Genomic DNA, 8,904 nt, shown 5'->3' on the forward strand with positions numbered 1-8,904 from the left:
TCGGTGATTCCGTGGTACTGTGCAGTTATCACACCTTGTTGCTCTTCATGAAACTCCTATTTGTTAGAGTAATTGAGCAATAATCCATGTTAAAAAATAATGCGTAGACTATATGCTTGTTGTGTTGGGACCCACGTAGGTCACTTCTGCTGATTGAATTATTTGCTTAAATTGCAATTATGTACTCAGTCACATCTATCATTTGCATATTATATCCCAGTCTCTGTTGTCATTTATTGTTATATTATATTATCATTGTTTGGGCTGATTGTCATGAGATTTGTGAGCCCGAGAGACTGGAGAGATTGATGACTGAGTGAGGCCAAGGGCCTGATTGTGAGTGATATTTATGGGATCAAGCTGCACGGCTAGCAAGCTTTATTGATTTATGCCATGATTGGCTTATATTAGCGCTTGGACAGAATCCGTCCCTCTGGAGTCTGACATACCAGCAGTGAGCGCAGGTACCTATTGAGTGCGGGTGCTGAGTATGAGTGTCAAGTGATTGAGAGAGCTGAGTGATTGAAAGTGCTGAGTGATTGAGAGTGTTAGGTGATTGAGAGTATTGAGTGATTGAGCGTGCTGAGTGAGGATGAATACTCTGAGAGTATGAGTATATGGCTTTATCACTATGTTGCATTATAGTTGACATCGAGATGTAACATACCTCATATTAGTCATATTTGGCATATTTTATCCGTGTTAAGCTCAAGCTGTTAAATACTTGAAAGCATGTCTACATTTTTGTACTGTCTACAAACTGATTATTGGTTTTCTCTCTGAGTTATTATTGTTATTATCTGGATTTGGACTGTACCTTTCTGAGCTCTTCACTGCTTTCAACCCAAGGTTAGTCCTATTACTTATTGAGTACATTGGGTTGGTTATACTCATACTACACTCTGCACTTCGTGTGCAGATCCAGGTACTTCTGGGCACGGTGGTTGCTAGATTTGGAGCTTCATCTGCTTAGAGACTTTTGAGGTAGCTGCTTTGGCGTCTGCAAACCTCGACTCTCATTCTTTTCCTTTATTTAGCACTATTCTACCTTTCCAGACAGTTGTATTTGAAGTCTTGAGTGTATTGTCATTTAGATGCTCATGTACTCAGTGACACCCGAATGTTGAGAATTTTGTATTTGAGTCGCAATATTTTTTATCGACTATTTATGAGAGATATTACTGTTAAACCTATTTCATCTTGTTTTTAATTTAAAAATGCATAGTTAGTTGAGGTTGTCGGCTTGCCTAGTATTGTGATAAGCGCCATTACGACATGTTGAGTTTTGGGTCGTGACACTAAAAGTATTCCTATATTTAGAAAAACTTATTGATCAATTTTTTTTCCTTTGATTAAAGAAATTTGAAAATATTAATATACTAAAATTTTAAATAAATAATATTCTAATCATCTGAGAGGTTGATTGAATATGCTCTTTCACATTGTAATCTTGTAAATATTTTGCAGTATCAAAAAGTATTAAAAGGATTCGTCATTCTCCATATCACGAACTTCAAGCCTTAAGCAACATCTAAATATTATTGATAATTAAACAAATTAATAAATTTTTTACGAGGTAGAAAAAAACTTTTTAAATGCAGCTCACATTAAAATTCTCTATGTTACAATTAACACCTTGAAAATCCCATTACCTCACGCCACTATTGCCCCGACATAATATGGTAGATATTCATGAAAACCTCTTTGTCCCTTTTAGAATATTATTTCAATGTCTCTGCGGTGATTTGCTTCTTTAAACAATGAACGCCATCAAGAACTTAAGTTTGTGTACATGTTAATAAAATACCATAGTCAAGTCTTCAACCAGAAGGAGAATTGTTTCTGGAACAATATGTGAGTCGTCGTCTGATGATAGGCTAACAATTCATGTTTTAGCCATAGTATTGCACTCTAATTACTGTATTTTACGTGTGATTAAGTTTAAATGATAGTGAATTACATTTATTATGTGTTTTATGCCTTACAGAAAATGCTTTTGAGTTAAAAAGTTAATCTGGAGCTAAATTGAACAAGTTGGAGCTTTGAAATCTGAGTAGAAGCCCAAAGAATTAAGCCGAGATCAGGTTCGGGGGTCGAGAATCAAGTTCAGATGTCAAAAAGTGGACGAAAATATTTACTCTGAGAAAATAACACTGCCGCATCGCATGTGGTGTAGCATGGTGCGGCGCGGCTGTGTAAACGTGGCTGCCTATCAGAAGTTAGCTCTCTGGAGATCCTCACAAGCGTGCCGTATGGCGCGGCACATGGCGCACTGCAGGTGTAATAATTTCTCAGAGTTATTTCATGTTTCGGCTAGGAAAGGGTAGTTTCGTCCGGACCCGTTCTTACAGGGTATAAATACACCAAAAATACATTTTTGAAGGGACTTTTGACCTACGAAAGATTGGAAAAGCAACCAAGGCAAGAAGATACAAGAATTTATCAAGATTTTAACCAACGAACGGTGCAATACAGGAGTTTGTATTGAATCATTATCATTGATGTCTTCTATGGTTTTAAACCTTATTGAGATGACCTTTTCCATTGCTGTGGAGAAAATTCCATTAGAGTGTTGACAGATACGGTGTTTTGATAACTTGATTAGGGATTCGATTCTTGTTAATTGTTGAAATTAATTGATGGAGTTTTAATTCGTATTGTGGAGTTATTTCTTTTGTTGCTTAATCGAAAGAGGAGCTTGATATTGAATTTATTTACATCTTACTCTTTAGTTTAAATTTGTGATATAAATATGTAATCGAAAGAGTCTCGTGAATTGTTAATCGAACTAGAAAATAGGAAAATATTCGTGAGAAGTTACCCTTTAGATTATAACCATCGTTGCAATTGTTTATCGTGCTTCAATTAGATTAATTACTAAAATTAACGTTTAATCGAAATAGGAACATTAACTTCAAGTGTAATCTAATTATCTGTTGAATTCGTGAGAATCAACGGTATAATAGAGTGAACTAACTCAAGAATTGGATCCTGAGTCAATTATCTTTCACCTGTCTAGTCAATTATCCGTATTTCTCTCATCGATATCTCTTCGTTGCTCGTCTTCTATCATTTATGATCAATTGTTAATTGCTTAATTTTTAGTAATCAAGTGTTAAGTTTCCTGGATAGTAATTAACTAAAGATTATTCGAACACTGTTTAAATTTATTCCCTGTGGAGACGATAATTAAACTATTATATCTTTGACTAGCGAGCAATAATTTTGTGTTGTGTTTTGCGCTCATCAAATTTTGGCGCCGTTGCAAGGGATTGGCAGTCAATAATGTTTAAAATAGCTTTTAGTACTAATTCAGGAATCAATTTTTACTTTAGTGTATTCACGTTTTCTCACTTGTGTGCAGGATACATGTTTAATTTCTCTGTTGTATGATTCGATCTTCTTCAAAGAAGTGATACCTTACAAACCAGAGTTGGAAAAACACCTGCGATAACTAAAAAAAGAAAGAGAATTAACAGAAAATTTCTAGGGTCATACTTCGACTTAAGATAACATGGAAAACAAAGAAATTGATGGAGTAGATTTAGCTGCAAGAGAGGCAGCACAACAATAAGCTGCACAGATAGCAGCTGAGGTAGCCCTCAGAGCTTCTGAGGAAACTATCGAAGATGGTGGGGGTCGAAGATTCATTCTAAATTGACCCTTGGTTGAAGACCAGTTCAAGAATGCAGCACCTAGGCCTAGAAGATCATTGGATGACTATGCCAGACCAGTCTACAATCAATGACTGTCAAGTGTCAGACCTCAACCCATAGCAGCAAACAACTTCGAGTTGAACCAAGGCTTGCTTCAAACCATCCAAAATAATTATATCTTCAGAGGAAAGGTGAATGAAGATCTAACACTCGCATGATAGACTTTGAAGAAATCATGAACACTTTCCAGTACAATGGAGTATCAAAAGATGCGGTCTATTTAAGGCCATTCCCCTTTTCATTAAAAGATGACGCGAAGCACTGGCTTCATAGCTTACCCACAGGGTCGATCAGGACATGGGAAGATATGACCAAAACATTTCTTGACAAGTACTTCTCGTATGCAAAAATAGGGAAATTCAGAAGGGAAATCCATAATTTCTGCTAGAAGGAGACAAAAACGATTTTCCAAGCTTGGGAAAGATTCAAGGAGATAGTGAGAAGATGTCAACATAATGGAATTGAATTCTGGATGCAACTTCAGAACTTCTGGGATGCACTGACACCCTCGTCACGATGAACTTTGGGTACCGCGTGTGGAGGTCCATTAATGAAGAAAACTCCAGAGGAGGTCATCTTAATTTTCGATAAATTGTCTGAGGACGCTAACTAGTGACATATTAAGGGTAATCATAGGAGAAATCTGTTGGGGTTCACCAGGTGGATTCTAACACGTCAGTGCAAGTCCAGCTAGACACCAATGGTCAATGAGATAAGAAAATTGACATTGGCCAAGATACAGAGGAACCGCAAGCAACATGTAACTTTTGTGGAATGGGACACCCCACACATGAGTGTCAAGCTTCAGCTGAGGAGGTAAATGTGGTAGGGAACTTTAATAGAGGGGACTACCAAGGTGGGAACAACTATAATGTTATGGGGAAAAGACATCTAGGTTTTTCGTGGAGTTAACTTACTGGCAGTTTGAAGTCATGGCAACAAAATAATCCTAGAACCCAGGGTCAACGACCACCAGGTTTTCAAAACCAGTAGAGGCAGCAATACCAGCCACAATAGTCAAATCAGCCCAGTTTGGAAGATCTCATGAAGACGTTCATCAACAAATCAGATGAAACATTTGAGACTCAGGGCACAACCATCTGGGAGAAGGGCACGACCATCCGAAATTTAAAAAGAAAAATGGGACAGATTGCAAATTTGTTATCTGGGAGGGCTCATGGGATTCCACACTCTGACATTGAAAAAAACCCAAAGGAAATAATTAAAGCTGCATCTCTGAGAAGTGGCAAAACATTGGCTGACCTAGTGGTGAAAGCTAGACCCGAGGTGGTGAACAAGCAGACTAAGACACTGGAAGAGAAAAAGAGTGAAGAGCAAAAAGTTCAAAGAAGTGGGGTACAAAATGAGATTGAAGAAAGTAGACACATGCCAGCTCTACCATTCCCTCAATAGATGAAGCGGAAAAACTTGACAAATATTTTGGGCGGTTCTTGGAGATGCTCAAGCAACTTTATATGGACATTCCTAAGTTCTTGAAGGAAATCATGTAAATCATGTATATCAAGAGGAAGTTAGAGGAGACAACAGTGGTCAAGCTGAATGCCCACTGCAGTACCATATTACAAAATAAAATTCCCCAAAAGTATGGGGCCCAGGAAGCTTCACCATACCATGCTCGTTCGGGAGTGAGAAATTCGATAAGGCCCTCTGTGATTTTGGTGCTTCTATAATCAAATTCCTTTGTTTGTGTTGAGGAAATTGGAAGGTAAGCTTGGAGTGATCAAATTAATACCAGTGTCCCTATAATTGGCTGACCAGACCACCATTTTGCACAGGGAATCATTGAGGATATTCTAGTACGGGTGGACAAGTTTATATTCCTCGTAGACTTTATTGTGGTGGATATGGAGGTGAACAAGGAGGTGCCTCTAATTTTAGGGAGGCCATTTTTATGTACAGGCAGATCTATCCTTGATATCTATGAGGGGGCGGCTTATGCTCAGAGTGGGCAATGAGAAAGTGGTGTTCCAGATGAAGAGGGTGATGAAATACTCCAATGATGAGGCGTTTGCCTACTCGTGCTTCAAGCTAGATGTTGTTGAGGAATTGGCTAAAAAATACAAGTTTGACAAGTTTGTGGGGGATACCCTAGAGAGGTGTATTACTCAATCTAGCACAGTGGAGCATGAAGATCCTGAAATAAAGAAAGAGGCTGAAGCTGTTGAAACTGAGGATCAAGTGGTTGATGAAGAGGAGCTAAAAGAGGAGGCTTCTAAACCTAGTGTGGAATTGAAAGTCCTCCCTACTCACTTAAAATATGTTTTTCTTGAAACTAATTTTCCTGTGATTATTTCTGCTTACTTGACAGGTACACAGAAGCAAAAGCTGGTGGAGTTGCTGAAAAGGTACAAAAAGGCTGGAGTATAGTTGGTATTCAAGGAATCAGTCCAGCCATTTGCATACACAAAATTCTGCTGGAAGAAAATAGCAAGCTAGTGGTGTCGCCCCAACGCAAGTTGAATAAAAATCTAGAGGAGGTAGTGCATAAGGAGATCATTAAATTGTTAGATGCGGGAGTGATTTCCCCCATCTCTGATAGCCAGTGGATTAGTCCAGTGCAAGTTATGCCCAAGAGGGGGGGGGGCATGACAGTGGTGAAGAATAAAGATAATGAATTGATCCCAACACGAACAGTCACAGGGTGAAGAATGTGCATTGATTATAAAAGGCTGAATGATGCAACAAGGAAGGACCACTTCCCTTCATTGATCAGATGCTATAAAAAGTGGCTGGACATGGATGCTACTATTTCTTGGATAGATACTCAGGCTACAATCAGATACAGGGTGAAGAATGTGTAGTGATTATAAAAGGCTGAATGATGCAATAAGGAAGGACCACTTCCCACTTCCCTTCATTGATCAGATGCTATAAAAAGTGGCTGGACATGGATGCTACTATTTCTTGGATAGATACTCAGGCTACAATCAGATACCCATTGCCCCAGAAGATGTTGAGAAGACTACATTCACCGGCCTGTCAGGTATTTTTGTTTACAAGAGGATACCATTTGGGTTGTGTAATGCATCGACCACTTTTCAGAGGTGCATTATGTCTATATTCTCTGATCTAAACGGGAAGTGTCTAGAGGTATTCATGGACGATTTCACCCTCTTTTGTGATGACTTTGATGATTTCTTGAAGAAGTTGGAGCTTGTGCTTGAATGTTACGAAGCCATTTACTTGGTTCTTAACTAGGAGAAGTGCCACTTTATGGTGAACAAGGGAATTATCCTGGGCCACAAAGTGACTGCACATGGCATTGAAGTTGATAGAGCCAAGGTTGATGTAATTTTTAGGCTCACTTCACCGACTTCTGTGAAGAGCATAAGGAGTTTCTTAGGACATGCCGGGTTCTATAGACGATTCATTAAGAATTTTTCCAGCATTACCAAGCTGTTAACTGCATTGCTAGCGAAGTATGTCAAGTTCATTTTCACTGTGGAGTGCTTAAGAGCATTCAAATTGATAAAAGTAAAGCTTGTGAGTGCTCCTATTATGGTGACACTTGATTGGAGCCAACCATTTGAAATAATGCGTGATGCTAATAATGTGGTTGTGGGGGTAGTTCTGGGACAAAGAAAAGATAAGATATTTAGGCTCATCTACTATGCAAGCAGGACGTTGAACGATGCTCAAGTCAACTATGCCACTACTGAGAAAGAGTTCTTTGTTGTGGTCTTTGCTTTTGACAAGTTTATATCATATCTGGTGGGGAGTAAAGTGATTGTACACATTAATCACTCAGCCTTGAAATACTTGTTGAGTAATAAGGAGTCCAAGCCGCGTCTGATGTGGTGGGTGATGTTGCTCCAAGAGTTTGACTTGGAGATCAAAGATAGGAAGGGCACAGAAAATAAAGTCGTAGATCATCTAACTCGACTTGAGAGACCTCCTGTTGAAATAGTTGAAATAAGGGAAGAGTTCCCTGATGAGTAGATTTTCTCCATTGTTGCGATTTTCAAAAGTCTGCCTTGGTATGCTCATGTAGCTAACTTTGGCTAGTGGATGGTTGACTTGTGACCTATCTCGTGATCAAAGAAGGAAGCTTCAAGGTAAGTTAAAAAGTTATTTTTGGAATGACCTTTTCTTGTTTAAACTGTGTGCAGATGGTGTGATTCAAAGAAGTGTGCCTGAAGAAGAGATGGCAAGCATTCTTTCTCATTTTCATGATGGAGTAGCTGGAGGACACTATGGTGGAAACTGCACTGCAAAAAAGGTCATGGAAGCCGATTTATATTGGCCTACTTTGTACAAAGACGCACGGGCATATGTAGCTGCATGTGACAAGTGTCAAAGGGCATGTAAAATTAGCAAGAGGGATGAGATGCCGCTAAACTCTATTCTGGTATGTGAAATATTTTACGTTTGGGGCATTGACTTCATGGTCCCGTTCCCATCATCTCATTCTTATGAGTATATCCTAGTAGCCATTGACTACGTCTCTAAATAGGTCGAAGAAATCCCTACTAGGACCAATAATGCTCGGGTGGTGTGTGAGTTTTTAGGGAAGAACATCATTACCCTCTTTGGGACACCTCGAGTGATTATCAGTGACAATGGGTCACACTTTGTGAACAAGCAGTTTGTTGCATTGTTGTCCAAGTATGGGGTCACACACAAAATAGGAACCTCATACCATGCCCAAACTAGTGGATAAGTTGAAGTGGCTAACCGTGAACTTAAATGAATTCTTGAAAATACGATTAGTGCTTCTCGTAAGGATTGGTTGGTAAAGTTGGAAGAAGCTCTATGGGCATACAGAATTGCGTTCAAAACAACCATAGGGACTTCAGCATTCAAATTAGTGTATGGAAAATCATGTCATCTACCTGTTGATATAGAACATAAAGCTTATTGGGCAATTAAGATTCTTAATCTTGATCTTAGTCTTACAGGTGAACATATGTTGGCGTAGATGAACGAATTGGAGGAGTTTAGACTGGACGCGTATGAAAATGCGCGAATCTTTAAGGAGAAGAAAAGGAGGTGGCATGATCGCCTGATTTATTCAAGTCAAGATGGACATGTCTGTATGTGGTGAAACATGTCTCACCGTATGGCTCCATTGAGATCCAAGATGAGGAAGGAAATGAGAGCTTTAAAGTGAATGGGCACAGGTTGAAATCGTACCAGGTTGGAGGATTTTACAAGCAATCCTCTAGCA

The sequence above is a fragment of the Nicotiana tabacum genome, chromosome 13 (assembly GCF_000715075.1).
Source record: "Nicotiana tabacum cultivar K326 chromosome 13, ASM71507v2, whole genome shotgun sequence".
Classification (NCBI taxonomy): domain Eukaryota; kingdom Viridiplantae; phylum Streptophyta; class Magnoliopsida; order Solanales; family Solanaceae; genus Nicotiana; species Nicotiana tabacum.